The following is a 14,733-nucleotide window of genomic DNA, read 5'->3' on the forward strand; positions in this document are numbered from 1 at the left end:
GCAGAGGTATGATAAACACCGTGCTTTATTGAAGACCTACACTTCAACCTTATGATTGTAATGAAACTTCATTGCTTGTAATATTACTGAATTCCCTAAAGAATGAATGATCCTGATGCACTGGGAATATGTTAACTCCATTTTCTGTGTCCAGTTTAGAACTAATTTCCTTTGGGATGCTGTGTGCTAAATCTCTCCATTAATCTGGAGCACAAAAGTGTACAGTTCGTATAATCTATTGACAATGTGGAAGGATCAGCCTTAATAAAGCAACCCATTTAAGGGGTAGCGATTTGTTTCTGTTCACCTGTGTAAGCATGTTGTATTCCTGTGCATCTGCTTAAATCCCTTGTTTAGACTTATTAGTTATATGGTCTATGTTTTTAGGTATCCTTTGGTGCTGTAGTATGCCCTTTACATTCAGTGACTTCCATATGTTGCTGAGAGATGTCTAAGTGCCTACGGCCATACTAGTCTGAAAACGCCTGATCTCGGAAGCTAAGCAGACTCAGGCCTGGTTAGTACTTGGATGAGAGACCGCCTGGGAATACCAGGTGCAGTAGGCTTTTGCTGCCAGCAGAGGCTGCTCACGTCACCACTCTCCACATTCACTCTGCCACACAACGGAGGCGCAATCTTTTTGCTGCTGCTGCTGCTGTCCGCGTGGTCCGCATGCCCCGGCTCGTTTGCGGGCAGGGAGAAGGTAGCCAGGCCGGTCGGCCAGCACATTCAGCTACCCCGGCGTTGCTGGGCCATTCGAGTGGAGCCTGCTCGGGAAGCTGGGCTCGGCGGCCTGTGATCGGCGCGGACGCATGCACGTCGGGCCGCCCTTGTGCCTCGGGGCGAGCTTTCCCTAAGTTGAAGGCAGGGCAGAGTAGAGAGGGAAGAAGCTCTGTGCCCGCTGGTAAAAGGATCAAGAGCGAGAGGGCCCCACAGATTGAAAGTGAGTTGCCAAAGAAGCAAATGCGAGGTGAGAAAAAGCTTGTGGACGCAACGGGCGGTTGAGGTGCGGAAGGCCGTGACTGCCTGCAAGCGTGGCGGAGGCAGGTAGAATCGAGGCATTCGAGAGGGCGTCGGATGATTATTTGGATAGAAAGAAGGTGCAGGGGTACGGGGACAAAGGCACAAGAGGCGGATGGTAGCGCGTGCCTGACGCTTCCCCCAGTGCGGAGAGGACGAATGTTGAACGGGAGCAAGGGTGCAGGCTGGAGGCTGGTGAGGCGTAAGTAGGGCTTGCAGTTTGCCTGTGGGGGGAGGCTGAGAAGGAAGGGAGCCAGGTGGGGGAGGGATGAAAGGGAGTAGGAGGGAAAGAAGAAGAGAGAGAGAGAGAGAGAAAAAAAAAGAAAACCCACGGTAAAGAAGAAGGGGCTGGACTGAGAGGCTTGAATTAGCCAGAAAGGCAGGCGGCAAGTGCCTACGGCCATACTAGTCTGAAAACGCCCGATCTCGTCTGATCTCGGAAGCTAAGCAGACTCAGGCCTGGTTAGTACTTGGATGGGAGACCGCCTGGGAATACCAGGTGCAGTAGGCTTTTGCTGCCAGCAGAGGCTGCTCACGTCACCACTCTCCACATTCACTCTGCCACACAACGGAGGCGCAATCTTTTTGCTGCTGCTGCTGCTGCTGCTGCTGCTGTCCGCGTGGTCCGCATGCCCCGGCTCGTTTGCGGGCAGGGAGAAGGTAGCCAGGCCGGTCGGCCAGCACATTCAGCTACCCCGGCGTTGCTGGGCCATTCGAGTGGAGCCTGCTCGGGAAGCTGGGCTCGGCGGCCTGTGATCGGCGCGGACGCATGCACGTCGGGCCGCCCTTGTGCCTCGGGGCGAGCTTTCCCTAAGTTGAAGGCAGGGCAGAGTAGAGAGGGAAGAAGCTCTGTGCCCGCTGGTAAAAGGATCAAGAGCGAGAGGGCCCCACAGATTGAAAGTGAGTTGCCAAAGAAGCAAATGCGAGGTGAGAAAAAGCTTGTGGACGCAACGGGCGGTTGAGGTGCGGAAGGCCGTGACTGCCTGCAAGCGTGGCGGAGGCAGGTAGAATCGAGGCATTCGAGAGGGCGTCGGATGATTATTTGGATAGAAAGAAGGTGCAGGGGTACGGGGACAAAGGCACAAGAGGCGGATGGTAGCGCGTGCCTGACGCTTCCCCCAGTGCGGAGAGGACGAATGTTGAACGGGAGCAAGGGTGCAGGCTGGAGGCTGGTGAGGCGTAAGTAGGGCTTGCAGTTTGCCTGTGGGGGGAGGCTGAGAAGGAAGGGAGCCAGGTGAGGGAGGGATGAAAGGGAGTAGGAGGGAAAGAAGAAGAGAGAGAGAGAAAAAAAAAGAAAACCCACGGTAAAGAAGAAGGGGCTGGACTGAGAGGCTTGAATTAGCCAGAAAGGCAGGCGGCAAGTGCCTACGGCCATACTAGTCTGAAAACGCCCGATCTCGTCTGATCTCGGAAGCTAAGCAGACTCAGGCCTGGTTAGTACTTGGATGGGAGACCGCCTGGGAATACCAGGTGCAGTAGGCTTTTGCTGCCAGCAGAGGCTGCTCACGTCACCACTCTCCACATTCACTCTGCCACACAACGGAGGCGCAATCTTTTTGCTGCTGCTGCTGCTGCTGCTGCTGCTGCTGTCCGCGTGGTCCGCGTGCCCCGGCTCGTTTGCGGGCAGGGAGAAGGTAGCCAGGCCGGTCGGCCAGCACATTCAGCTACCCCGGCGTTGCTGGGCCATTCGAGTGGAGCCTGCTCGGGAAGCTGGGCTCGGCGGCCTGTGATCGGCGCGGACGCATGCACGTCGGGCCGCCCTTGTGCCTCGGGGCGAGCTTTCCCTAAGTTGAAGGCAGGGCAGAGTAGAGAGGGAAGAAGCTCTGTGCCCGCTGGTAAAAGGATCAAGAGCGAGAGGGCCCCACAGATTGAAAGTGAGTTGCCAAAGAAGCAAATGCGAGGTGAGAAAAAGCTTGTGGACGCAACGGGCGGTTGAGGTGCGGAAGGCCGTGACTGCCTGCAAGCGTGGCGGAGGCAGGTAGAATCGAGGCATTCGAGAGGGCGTCGGATGATTATTTGGATAGAAAGAAGGTGCAGGGGTACGGGGACAAAGGCACAAGAGGCGGATGGTAGCGCGTGCCTGACGCTTCCCCCAGTGCGGAGAGGACGAATGTTGAACGGGAGCAAGGGTGCAGGCTGGAGGCTGGTGAGGCGTAAGTAGGGCTTGCAGTTTGCCTGTGGGGGGAGGCTGAGAAGGAAGGGAGCCAGGTGGGGGAGGGATGAAAGGGAGTAGGAGGGAAAGAAGAAGAGAGAGAGAGAGAGAGAAAAAAAAAGAAAACCCGCGGTAAAGAAGAAGGGGCTGGACTGAGAGGCTTGAATTAGCCAGAAAGGCAGGCGGCAAGTGCCTACGGCCATACTAGTCTGAAAACGCCCGATCTCGTCTGATCTCGGAAGCTAAGCAGACTCAGGCCTGGTTAGTACTTGGATGGGAGACCGCCTGGGAATACCAGGTGCAGTAGGCTTTTGCTGCCAGCAGAGGCTGCTCACGTCACCACTCTCCACATTCACTCTGCCACACAACGGAGGCGCAATCTTTTTGCTGCTGCTGCTGCTGCTGCTGCTGCTGTCCGCGTGGTCCGCGTGCCCCGGCTCGTTTGCGGGCAGGGAGAAGGTAGCCAGGCCGGTCGGCCAGCACATTCAGCTACCCCGGCGTTGCTGGGCCATTCGAGTGGAGCCTGCTCGGGAAGCTGGGCTCGGCGGCCTGTGATCGGCGCGGACGCATGCACGTCGGGCCGCCCTTGTGCCTCGGGGCGAGCTTTCCCTAAGTTGAAGGCAGGGCAGAGTAGAGAGGGAAGAAGCTCTGTGCCCGCTGGTAAAAGGATCAAGAGCGAGAGGGCCCCACAGATTGAAAGTGAGTTGCCAAAGAAGCAAATGCGAGGTGAGAAAAAGCTTGTGGACGCAACGGGCGGTTGAGGTGCGGAAGGCCGTGACTGCCTGCAAGCGTGGCGGAGGCATTCGAGAGGGCGTCGGATGATTATTTGGATAGAAAGAAGGTGCAGGGGTACGGGGACAAAGGCACAAGAGGCGGATGGTAGCGCGTGCCTGACGCTTCCCCCAGTGCGGAGAGGACGAATGTTGAACGGGAGCAAGGGTGCAGGCTGGAGGCTGGTGAGGCGTAAGTAGGGCTTGCAGTTTGCCTGTGGGGGGAGGCTGAGAAGGAAGGGAGCCAGGTGGGGGAGGGATGAAAGGGAGTAGGAGGGAAAGAAGAAGAGAGAGAGAGAGAGAAAAAAAAAGAAAACCCGCGGTAAAGAAGAAGGGGCTGGACTGAGAGGCTTGAATTAGCCAGAAAGGCAGGCGGCAAGTGCCTACGGCCATACTAGTCTGAAAACGCCCGATCTCGTCTGATCTCGGAAGCTAAGCAGACTCAGGCCTGGTTAGTACTTGGATGGGAGACCGCCTGGGAATACCAGGTGCAGTAGGCTTTTGCTGCCAGCAGAGGCTGCTCACGTCACCACTCTCCACATTCACTCTGCCACACAACGGAGGCGCAATCTTTTTGCTGCTGCTGCTGCTGCTGCTGCTGCTGCTGTCCGCGTGGTCCGCGTGCCCCGGCTCGTTTGCGGGCAGGGAGAAGGTAGCCAGGCCGGTCGGCCAGCACATTCAGCTACCCCGGCGTTGCTGGGCCATTCGAGTGGAGCCTGCTCGGGAAGCTGGGCTCGGCGGCCTGTGATCGGCGCGGACGCATGCACGTCGGGCCGCCCTTGTGCCTCGGGGCGAGCTTTCCCTAAGTTGAAGGCAGGGCAGAGTAGAGAGGGAAGAAGCTCTGTGCCCGCTGGTAAAAGGATCAAGAGCGAGAGGGCCCCACAGATTGAAAGTGAGTTGCCAAAGAAGCAAATGCGAGGTGAGAAAAAGCTTGTGGACGCAACGGGCGGTTGAGGTGCGGAAGGCCGTGACTGCCTGCAAGCGTGGCGGAGGCAGGTAGAATCGAGGCATTCGAGAGGGCGTCGGATGATTATTTGGATAGAAAGAAGGTGCAGGGGTACGGGGACAAAGGCACAAGAGGCGGATGGTAGCGCGTGCCTGACGCTTCCCCCAGTGCGGAGAGGACGAATGTTGAACGGGAGCAAGGGTGCAGGCTGGAGGCTGGTGAGGCGTAAGTAGGGCTTGCAGTTTGCCTGTGGGGGGAGGCTGAGAAGGAAGGGAGCCAGGTGGGGGAGGGATGAAAGGGAGTAGGAGGGAAAGAAGAAGAGAGAGAGAGAGAGAGAAAAAAAAAGAAAACCCACGGTAAAGAAGAAGGGGCTGGACTGAGAGGCTTGAATTAGCCAGAAAGGCAGGCGGCAAGTGCCTACGGCCATACTAGTCTGAAAACGCCCGATCTCGTCTGATCTCGGAAGCTAAGCAGACTCAGGCCTGGTTAGTACTTGGATGGGAGACCGCCTGGGAATACCAGGTGCAGTAGGCTTTTGCTGCCAGCAGAGGCTGCTCACGTCACCACTCTCCACATTCACTCTGCCACACAACGGAGGCGCAATCTTTTTGCTGCTGCTGCTGCTGCTGCTGCTGCTGTCCGCGTGGTCCGCGTGCCCCGGCTCGTTTGCGGGCAGGGAGAAGGTAGCCAGGCCGGTCGGCCAGCACATTCAGCTACCCCGGCGTTGCTGGGCCATTCGAGTGGAGCCTGCTCGGGAAGCTGGGCTCGGCGGCCTGTGATCGGCGCGGACGCATGCACGTCGGGCCGCCCTTGTGCCTCGGGGCGAGCTTTCCCTAAGTTGAAGGCAGGGCAGAGTAGAGAGGGAAGAAGCTCTGTGCCCGCTGGTAAAAGGATCAAGAGCGAGAGGGCCCCACAGATTGAAAGTGAGTTGCCAAAGAAGCAAATGCGAGGTGAGAAAAAGCTTGTGGACGCAACGGGCGGTTGAGGTGCGGAAGGCCGTGACTGCCTGCAAGCGTGGCGGAGGCATTCGAGAGGGCGTCGGATGATTATTTGGATAGAAAGAAGGTGCAGGGGTACGGGGACAAAGGCACAAGAGGCGGATGGTAGCGCGTGCCTGACGCTTCCCCCAGTGCGGAGAGGACGAATGTTGAACGGGAGCAAGGGTGCAGGCTGGAGGCTGGTGAGGCGTAAGTAGGGCTTGCAGTTTGCCTGTGGGGGGAGGCTGAGAAGGAAGGGAGCCAGGTGGGGGAGGGATGAAAGGGAGTAGGAGGGAAAGAAGAAGAGAGAGAGAGAGAGAGAAAAAAAAAGAAAACCCACGGTAAAGAAGAAGGGGCTGGACTGAGAGGCTTGAATTAGCCAGAAAGGCAGGCGGCAAGTGCCTACGGCCATACTAGTCTGAAAACGCCCGATCTCGTCTGATCTCGGAAGCTAAGCAGACTCAGGCCTGGTTAGTACTTGGATGGGAGACCGCCTGGGAATACCAGGTGCAGTAGGCTTTTGCTGCCAGCAGAGGCTGCTCACGTCACCACTCTCCACATTCACTCTGCCACACAACGGAGGCGCAATCTTTTTGCTGCTGCTGCTGCTGCTGCTGCTGTCCGCGTGGTCCGCATGCCCCGGCTCGTTTGCGGGCAGGGAGAAGGTAGCCAGGCCGGTCGGCCAGCACATTCAGCTACCCCGGCGTTGCTGGGCCATTCGAGTGGAGCCTGCTCGGGAAGCTGGGCTCGGCGGCCTGTGATCGGCGCGGACGCATGCACGTCGGGCCGCCCTTGTGCCTCGGGGCGAGCTTTCCCTAAGTTGAAGGCAGGGCAGAGTAGAGAGGGAAGAAGCTCTGTGCCCGCTGGTAAAAGGATCAAGAGCGAGAGGGCCCCACAGATTGAAAGTGAGTTGCCAAAGAAGCAAATGCGAGGTGAGAAAAAGCTTGTGGACGCAACGGGCGGTTGAGGTGCGGAAGGCCGTGACTGCCTGCAAGCGTGGCGGAGGCAGGTAGAATCGAGGCATTCGAGAGGGCGTCGGATGATTATTTGGATAGAAAGAAGGTGCAGGGGTACGGGGACAAAGGCACAAGAGGCGGATGGTAGCGCGTGCCTGACGCTTCCCCCAGTGCGGAGAGGACGAATGTTGAACGGGAGCAAGGGTGCAGGCTGGAGGCTGGTGAGGCGTAAGTAGGGCTTGCAGTTTGCCTGTGGGGGGAGGCTGAGAAGGAAGGGAGCCAGGTGGGGGAGGGATGAAAGGGAGTAGGAGGGAAAGAAGAAGAGAGAGAGAGAGAGAGAAAAAAAAAGAAAACCCACGGTAAAGAAGAAGGGGCTGGACTGAGAGGCTTGAATTAGCCAGAAAGGCAGGCGGCAAGTGCCTACGGCCATACTAGTCTGAAAACGCCCGATCTCGTCTGATCTCGGAAGCTAAGCAGACTCAGGCCTGGTTAGTACTTGGATGGGAGACCGCCTGGGAATACCAGGTGCAGTAGGCTTTTGCTGCCAGCAGAGGCTGCTCACGTCACCACTCTCCACATTCACTCTGCCACACAACGGAGGCGCAATCTTTTTGCTGCTGCTGCTGCTGCTGCTGCTGCTGTCCGCGTGGTCCGCGTGCCCCGGCTCGTTTGCGGGCAGGGAGAAGGTAGCCAGGCCGGTCGGCCAGCACATTCAGCTACCCCGGCGTTGCTGGGCCATTCGAGTGGAGCCTGCTCGGGAAGCTGGGCTCGGCGGCCTGTGATCGGCGCGGACGCATGCACGTCGGGCCGCCCTTGTGCCTCGGGGCGAGCTTTCCCTAAGTTGAAGGCAGGGCAGAGTAGAGAGGGAAGAAGCTCTGTGCCCGCTGGTAAAAGGATCAAGAGCGAGAGGGCCCCACAGATTGAAAGTGAGTTGCCAAAGAAGCAAATGCGAGGTGAGAAAAAGCTTGTGGACGCAACGGGCGGTTGAGGTGCGGAAGGCCGTGACTGCCTGCAAGCGTGGCGGAGGCATTCGAGAGGGCGTCGGATGATTATTTGGATAGAAAGAAGGTGCAGGGGTACGGGGACAAAGGCACAAGAGGCGGATGGTAGCGCGTGCCTGACGCTTCCCCCAGTGCGGAGAGGACGAATGTTGAACGGGAGCAAGGGTGCAGGCTGGAGGCTGGTGAGGCGTAAGTAGGGCTTGCAGTTTGCCTGTGGGGGGAGGCTGAGAAGGAAGGGAGCCAGGTGGGGGAGGGATGAAAGGGAGTAGGAGGGAAAGAAGAAGAGAGAGAGAGAGAGAGAAAAAAAAAGAAAACCCGCGGTAAAGAAGAAGGGGCTGGACTGAGAGGCTTGAATTAGCCAGAAAGGCAGGCGGCAAGTGCCTACGGCCATACTAGTCTGAAAACGCCCGATCTCGTCTGATCTCGGAAGCTAAGCAGACTCAGGCCTGGTTAGTACTTGGATGGGAGACCGCCTGGGAATACCAGGTGCAGTAGGCTTTTGCTGCCAGCAGAGGCTGCTCACGTCACCACTCTCCACATTCACTCTGCCACACAACGGAGGCGCAATCTTTTTGCTGCTGCTGCTGCTGCTGCTGCTGCTGTCCGCGTGGTCCGCATGCCCCGGCTCGTTTGCGGGCAGGGAGAAGGTAGCCAGGCCGGTCGGCCAGCACATTCAGCTACCCCGGCGTTGCTGGGCCATTCGAGTGGAGCCTGCTCGGGAAGCTGGGCTCGGCGGCCTGTGATCGGCGCGGACGCATGCACGTCGGGCCGCCCTTGTGCCTCGGGGCGAGCTTTCCCTAAGTTGAAGGCAGGGCAGAGTAGAGAGGGAAGAAGCTCTGTGCCCGCTGGTAAAAGGATCAAGAGCGAGAGGGCCCCACAGATTGAAAGTGAGTTGCCAAAGAAGCAAATGCGAGGTGAGAAAAAGCTTGTGGACGCAACGGGCGGTTGAGGTGCGGAAGGCCGTGACTGCCTGCAAGCGTGGCGGAGGCAGGTAGAATCGAGGCATTCGAGAGGGCGTCGGATGATTATTTGGATAGAAAGAAGGTGCAGGGGTACGGGGACAAAGGCACAAGAGGCGGATGGTAGCGCGTGCCTGACGCTTCCCCCAGTGCGGAGAGGACGAATGTTGAACGGGAGCAAGGGTGCAGGCTGGAGGCTGGTGAGGCGTAAGTAGGGCTTGCAGTTTGCCTGTGGGGGGAGGCTGAGAAGGAAGGGAGCCAGGTGAGGGAGGGATGAAAGGGAGTAGGAGGGAAAGAAGAAGAGAGAGAGAGAAAAAAAAAGAAAACCCACGGTAAAGAAGAAGGGGCTGGACTGAGAGGCTTGAATTAGCCAGAAAGGCAGGCGGCAAGTGCCTACGGCCATACTAGTCTGAAAACGCCCGATCTCGTCTGATCTCGGAAGCTAAGCAGACTCAGGCCTGGTTAGTACTTGGATGGGAGACCGCCTGGGAATACCAGGTGCAGTAGGCTTTTGCTGCCAGCAGAGGCTGCTCACGTCACCACTCTCCACATTCACTCTGCCACACAACGGAGGCGCAATCTTTTTGCTGCTGCTGCTGCTGCTGCTGCTGCTGCTGTCCGCGTGGTCCGCGTGCCCCGGCTCGTTTGCGGGCAGGGAGAAGGTAGCCAGGCCGGTCGGCCAGCACATTCAGCTACCCCGGCGTTGCTGGGCCATTCGAGTGGAGCCTGCTCGGGAAGCTGGGCTCGGCGGCCTGTGATCGGCGCGGACGCATGCACGTCGGGCCGCCCTTGTGCCTCGGGGCGAGCTTTCCCTAAGTTGAAGGCAGGGCAGAGTAGAGAGGGAAGAAGCTCTGTGCCCGCTGGTAAAAGGATCAAGAGCGAGAGGGCCCCACAGATTGAAAGTGAGTTGCCAAAGAAGCAAATGCGAGGTGAGAAAAAGCTTGTGGACGCAACGGGCGGTTGAGGTGCGGAAGGCCGTGACTGCCTGCAAGCGTGGCGGAGGCAGGTAGAATCGAGGCATTCGAGAGGGCGTCGGATGATTATTTGGATAGAAAGAAGGTGCAGGGGTACGGGGACAAAGGCACAAGAGGCGGATGGTAGCGCGTGCCTGACGCTTCCCCCAGTGCGGAGAGGACGAATGTTGAACGGGAGCAAGGGTGCAGGCTGGAGGCTGGTGAGGCGTAAGTAGGGCTTGCAGTTTGCCTGTGGGGGGAGGCTGAGAAGGAAGGGAGCCAGGTGGGGGAGGGATGAAAGGGAGTAGGAGGGAAAGAAGAAGAGAGAGAGAGAGAGAGAAAAAAAAAGAAAACCCGCGGTAAAGAAGAAGGGGCTGGACTGAGAGGCTTGAATTAGCCAGAAAGGCAGGCGGCAAGTGCCTACGGCCATACTAGTCTGAAAACGCCCGATCTCGTCTGATCTCGGAAGCTAAGCAGACTCAGGCCTGGTTAGTACTTGGATGGGAGACCGCCTGGGAATACCAGGTGCAGTAGGCTTTTGCTGCCAGCAGAGGCTGCTCACGTCACCACTCTCCACATTCACTCTGCCACACAACGGAGGCGCAATCTTTTTGCTGCTGCTGCTGCTGCTGCTGCTGCTGTCCGCGTGGTCCGCGTGCCCCGGCTCGTTTGCGGGCAGGGAGAAGGTAGCCAGGCCGGTCGGCCAGCACATTCAGCTACCCCGGCGTTGCTGGGCCATTCGAGTGGAGCCTGCTCGGGAAGCTGGGCTCGGCGGCCTGTGATCGGCGCGGACGCATGCACGTCGGGCCGCCCTTGTGCCTCGGGGCGAGCTTTCCCTAAGTTGAAGGCAGGGCAGAGTAGAGAGGGAAGAAGCTCTGTGCCCGCTGGTAAAAGGATCAAGAGCGAGAGGGCCCCACAGATTGAAAGTGAGTTGCCAAAGAAGCAAATGCGAGGTGAGAAAAAGCTTGTGGACGCAACGGGCGGTTGAGGTGCGGAAGGCCGTGACTGCCTGCAAGCGTGGCGGAGGCATTCGAGAGGGCGTCGGATGATTATTTGGATAGAAAGAAGGTGCAGGGGTACGGGGACAAAGGCACAAGAGGCGGATGGTAGCGCGTGCCTGACGCTTCCCCCAGTGCGGAGAGGACGAATGTTGAACGGGAGCAAGGGTGCAGGCTGGAGGCTGGTGAGGCGTAAGTAGGGCTTGCAGTTTGCCTGTGGGGGGAGGCTGAGAAGGAAGGGAGCCAGGTGGGGGAGGGATGAAAGGGAGTAGGAGGGAAAGAAGAAGAGAGAGAGAGAGAGAAAAAAAAAGAAAACCCGCGGTAAAGAAGAAGGGGCTGGACTGAGAGGCTTGAATTAGCCAGAAAGGCAGGCGGCAAGTGCCTACGGCCATACTAGTCTGAAAACGCCCGATCTCGTCTGATCTCGGAAGCTAAGCAGACTCAGGCCTGGTTAGTACTTGGATGGGAGACCGCCTGGGAATACCAGGTGCAGTAGGCTTTTGCTGCCAGCAGAGGCTGCTCACGTCACCACTCTCCACATTCACTCTGCCACACAACGGAGGCGCAATCTTTTTGCTGCTGCTGCTGCTGCTGCTGCTGCTGCTGTCCGCGTGGTCCGCGTGCCCCGGCTCGTTTGCGGGCAGGGAGAAGGTAGCCAGGCCGGTCGGCCAGCACATTCAGCTACCCCGGCGTTGCTGGGCCATTCGAGTGGAGCCTGCTCGGGAAGCTGGGCTCGGCGGCCTGTGATCGGCGCGGACGCATGCACGTCGGGCCGCCCTTGTGCCTCGGGGCGAGCTTTCCCTAAGTTGAAGGCAGGGCAGAGTAGAGAGGGAAGAAGCTCTGTGCCCGCTGGTAAAAGGATCAAGAGCGAGAGGGCCCCACAGATTGAAAGTGAGTTGCCAAAGAAGCAAATGCGAGGTGAGAAAAAGCTTGTGGACGCAACGGGCGGTTGAGGTGCGGAAGGCCGTGACTGCCTGCAAGCGTGGCGGAGGCAGGTAGAATCGAGGCATTCGAGAGGGCGTCGGATGATTATTTGGATAGAAAGAAGGTGCAGGGGTACGGGGACAAAGGCACAAGAGGCGGATGGTAGCGCGTGCCTGACGCTTCCCCCAGTGCGGAGAGGACGAATGTTGAACGGGAGCAAGGGTGCAGGCTGGAGGCTGGTGAGGCGTAAGTAGGGCTTGCAGTTTGCCTGTGGGGGGAGGCTGAGAAGGAAGGGAGCCAGGTGGGGGAGGGATGAAAGGGAGTAGGAGGGAAAGAAGAAGAGAGAGAGAGAGAGAGAAAAAAAAAGAAAACCCGCGGTAAAGAAGAAGGGGCTGGACTGAGAGGCTTGAATTAGCCAGAAAGGCAGGCGGCAAGTGCCTACGGCCATACTAGTCTGAAAACGCCCGATCTCGTCTGATCTCGGAAGCTAAGCAGACTCAGGCCTGGTTAGTACTTGGATGGGAGACCGCCTGGGAATACCAGGTGCAGTAGGCTTTTGCTGCCAGCAGAGGCTGCTCACGTCACCACTCTCCACATTCACTCTGCCACACAACGGAGGCGCAATCTTTTTGCTGCTGCTGCTGCTGCTGCTGCTGCTGTCCGCGTGGTCCGCGTGCCCCGGCTCGTTTGCGGGCAGGGAGAAGGTAGCCAGGCCGGTCGGCCAGCACATTCAGCTACCCCGGCGTTGCTGGGCCATTCGAGTGGAGCCTGCTCGGGAAGCTGGGCTCGGCGGCCTGTGATCGGCGCGGACGCATGCACGTCGGGCCGCCCTTGTGCCTCGGGGCGAGCTTTCCCTAAGTTGAAGGCAGGGCAGAGTAGAGAGGGAAGAAGCTCTGTGCCCGCTGGTAAAAGGATCAAGAGCGAGAGGGCCCCACAGATTGAAAGTGAGTTGCCAAAGAAGCAAATGCGAGGTGAGAAAAAGCTTGTGGACGCAACGGGCGGTTGAGGTGCGGAAGGCCGTGACTGCCTGCAAGCGTGGCGGAGGCAGGTAGAATCGAGGCATTCGAGAGGGCGTCGGATGATTATTTGGATAGAAAGAAGGTGCAGGGGTACGGGGACAAAGGCACAAGAGGCGGATGGTAGCGCGTGCCTGACGCTTCCCCCAGTGCGGAGAGGACGAATGTTGAACGGGAGCAAGGGTGCAGGCTGGAGGCTGGTGAGGCGTAAGTAGGGCTTGCAGTTTGCCTGTGGGGGGAGGCTGAGAAGGAAGGGAGCCAGGTGGGGGAGGGATGAAAGGGAGTAGGAGGGAAAGAAGAAGAGAGAGAGAGAGAGAAAAAAAAAGAAAACCCGCGGTAAAGAAGAAGGGGCTGGACTGAGAGGCTTGAATTAGCCAGAAAGGCAGGCGGCAAGTGCCTACGGCCATACTAGTCTGAAAACGCCCGATCTCGTCTGATCTCGGAAGCTAAGCAGACTCAGGCCTGGTTAGTACTTGGATGGGAGACCGCCTGGGAATACCAGGTGCAGTAGGCTTTTGCTGCCAGCAGAGGCTGCTCACGTCACCACTCTCCACATTCACTCTGCCACACAACGGAGGCGCAATCTTTTTGCTGCTGCTGCTGCTGCTGCTGCTGCTGCTGTCCGCGTGGTCCGCGTGCCCCGGCTCGTTTGCGGGCAGGGAGAAGGTAGCCAGGCCGGTCGGCCAGCACATTCAGCTACCCCGGCGTTGCTGGGCCATTCGAGTGGAGCCTGCTCGGGAAGCTGGGCTCGGCGGCCTGTGATCGGCGCGGACGCATGCACGTCGGGCCGCCCTTGTGCCTCGGGGCGAGCTTTCCCTAAGTTGAAGGCAGGGCAGAGTAGAGAGGGAAGAAGCTCTGTGCCCGCTGGTAAAAGGATCAAGAGCGAGAGGGCCCCACAGATTGAAAGTGAGTTGCCAAAGAAGCAAATGCGAGGTGAGAAAAAGCTTGTGGACGCAACGGGCGGTTGAGGTGCGGAAGGCCGTGACTGCCTGCAAGCGTGGCGGAGGCAGGTAGAATCGAGGCATTCGAGAGGGCGTCGGATGATTATTTGGATAGAAAGAAGGTGCAGGGGTACGGGGACAAAGGCACAAGAGGCGGATGGTAGCGCGTGCCTGACGCTTCCCCCAGTGCGGAGAGGACGAATGTTGAACGGGAGCAAGGGTGCAGGCTGGAGGCTGGTGAGGCGTAAGTAGGGCTTGCAGTTTGCCTGTGGGGGGAGGCTGAGAAGGAAGGGAGCCAGGTGGGGGAGGGATGAAAGGGAGTAGGAGGGAAAGAAGAAGAGAGAGAGAGAGAGAGAAAAAAAAAGAAAACCCACGGTAAAGAAGAAGGGGCTGGACTGAGAGGCTTGAATTAGCCAGAAAGGCAGGCGGCAAGTGCCTACGGCCATACTAGTCTGAAAACGCCCGATCTCGTCTGATCTCGGAAGCTAAGCAGACTCAGGCCTGGTTAGTACTTGGATGGGAGACCGCCTGGGAATACCAGGTGCAGTAGGCTTTTGCTGCCAGCAGAGGCTGCTCACGTCACCACTCTCCACATTCACTCTGCCACACAACGGAGGCGCAATCTTTTTGCTGCTGCTGCTGCTGCTGCTGCTGCTGTCCGCGTGGTCCGCGTGCCCCGGCTCGTTTGCGGGCAGGGAGAAGGTAGCCAGGCCGGTCGGCCAGCACATTCAGCTACCCCGGCGTTGCTGGGCCATTCGAGTGGAGCCTGCTCGGGAAGCTGGGCTCGGCGGCCTGTGATCGGCGCGGACGCATGCACGTCGGGCCGCCCTTGTGCCTCGGGGCGAGCTTTCCCTAAGTTGAAGGCAGGGCAGAGTAGAGAGGGAAGAAGCTCTGTGCCCGCTGGTAAAAGGATCAAGAGCGAGAGGGCCCCACAGATTGAAAGTGAGTTGCCAAAGAAGCAAATGCGAGGTGAGAAAAAGCTTGTGGACGCAACGGGCGGTTGAGGTGCGGAAGGCCGTGACTGCCTGCAAGCGTGGCGGAGGCATTCGAGAGGGCGTCGGATGATTATTTGGATAGAAAGAAGGTGCAGGGGTACGGGGACAAAGGCACAAGAGGCGGA

The 14,733-nt window shown here is 58.6% G+C and overlaps 14 non-coding genes and 1 pseudogene across 14 annotated transcripts; all 15 read left to right on the forward strand.

Annotated features, from left to right (window-relative positions):
* The first annotated feature begins 457 nt into the window (after positions 1-457).
* LOC144681213 (5S ribosomal RNA) lies at positions 458-566 on the forward strand (annotated as a pseudogene).
* An 846-nt stretch (positions 567-1,412) lies between these two features.
* LOC144681155 (5S ribosomal RNA) lies at positions 1,413-1,531 on the forward strand. The gene has a single exon (XR_013576692.1). It is a non-coding gene; the product is annotated as a 5S ribosomal RNA (ribosomal RNA).
* An 852-nt stretch (positions 1,532-2,383) lies between these two features.
* LOC144681198 (5S ribosomal RNA) lies at positions 2,384-2,502 on the forward strand. Its single transcript, XR_013576727.1, has one exon. It is a non-coding gene; the product is annotated as a 5S ribosomal RNA (ribosomal RNA).
* An 861-nt stretch (positions 2,503-3,363) lies between these two features.
* LOC144681209 (5S ribosomal RNA) lies at positions 3,364-3,482 on the forward strand. The gene has a single exon (XR_013576738.1). It is a non-coding gene; the product is annotated as a 5S ribosomal RNA (ribosomal RNA).
* Positions 3,483-4,323: 841 nt separating this feature from the next.
* On the forward strand, positions 4,324-4,442 carry LOC144681217 (5S ribosomal RNA). Its single transcript, XR_013576741.1, has one exon. It is a non-coding gene; the product is annotated as a 5S ribosomal RNA (ribosomal RNA).
* Positions 4,443-5,303: 861 nt separating this feature from the next.
* On the forward strand, positions 5,304-5,422 carry LOC144681223 (5S ribosomal RNA). Its single transcript, XR_013576746.1, has one exon. It is a non-coding gene; the product is annotated as a 5S ribosomal RNA (ribosomal RNA).
* An 843-nt stretch (positions 5,423-6,265) lies between these two features.
* On the forward strand, positions 6,266-6,384 carry LOC144681161 (5S ribosomal RNA). Its single transcript, XR_013576696.1, has one exon. It is a non-coding gene; the product is annotated as a 5S ribosomal RNA (ribosomal RNA).
* Positions 6,385-7,239: 855 nt separating this feature from the next.
* On the forward strand, positions 7,240-7,358 carry LOC144681172 (5S ribosomal RNA). Its single transcript, XR_013576705.1, has one exon. It is a non-coding gene; the product is annotated as a 5S ribosomal RNA (ribosomal RNA).
* An 843-nt stretch (positions 7,359-8,201) lies between these two features.
* Positions 8,202-8,320, forward strand: LOC144681184 (5S ribosomal RNA). The gene has a single exon (XR_013576715.1). It is a non-coding gene; the product is annotated as a 5S ribosomal RNA (ribosomal RNA).
* Positions 8,321-9,172: 852 nt separating this feature from the next.
* LOC144681190 (5S ribosomal RNA) lies at positions 9,173-9,291 on the forward strand. Its single transcript, XR_013576720.1, has one exon. It is a non-coding gene; the product is annotated as a 5S ribosomal RNA (ribosomal RNA).
* Positions 9,292-10,152: 861 nt separating this feature from the next.
* On the forward strand, positions 10,153-10,271 carry LOC144681192 (5S ribosomal RNA). The gene has a single exon (XR_013576721.1). It is a non-coding gene; the product is annotated as a 5S ribosomal RNA (ribosomal RNA).
* An 841-nt stretch (positions 10,272-11,112) lies between these two features.
* Positions 11,113-11,231, forward strand: LOC144681193 (5S ribosomal RNA). The gene has a single exon (XR_013576722.1). It is a non-coding gene; the product is annotated as a 5S ribosomal RNA (ribosomal RNA).
* Positions 11,232-12,092: 861 nt separating this feature from the next.
* Positions 12,093-12,211, forward strand: LOC144681194 (5S ribosomal RNA). The gene has a single exon (XR_013576723.1). It is a non-coding gene; the product is annotated as a 5S ribosomal RNA (ribosomal RNA).
* Positions 12,212-13,067: 856 nt separating this feature from the next.
* On the forward strand, positions 13,068-13,186 carry LOC144681195 (5S ribosomal RNA). Its single transcript, XR_013576724.1, has one exon. It is a non-coding gene; the product is annotated as a 5S ribosomal RNA (ribosomal RNA).
* An 861-nt stretch (positions 13,187-14,047) lies between these two features.
* LOC144681196 (5S ribosomal RNA) lies at positions 14,048-14,166 on the forward strand. Its single transcript, XR_013576725.1, has one exon. It is a non-coding gene; the product is annotated as a 5S ribosomal RNA (ribosomal RNA).
* The last annotated feature ends 567 nt before the right edge of the window (positions 14,167-14,733 follow it).

Source organism: Cetorhinus maximus, chromosome 5 (assembly GCF_964194155.1).
Source record: "Cetorhinus maximus chromosome 5, sCetMax3.hap1.1, whole genome shotgun sequence".
NCBI lineage: Eukaryota > Metazoa > Chordata > Chondrichthyes > Lamniformes > Cetorhinidae > Cetorhinus > Cetorhinus maximus.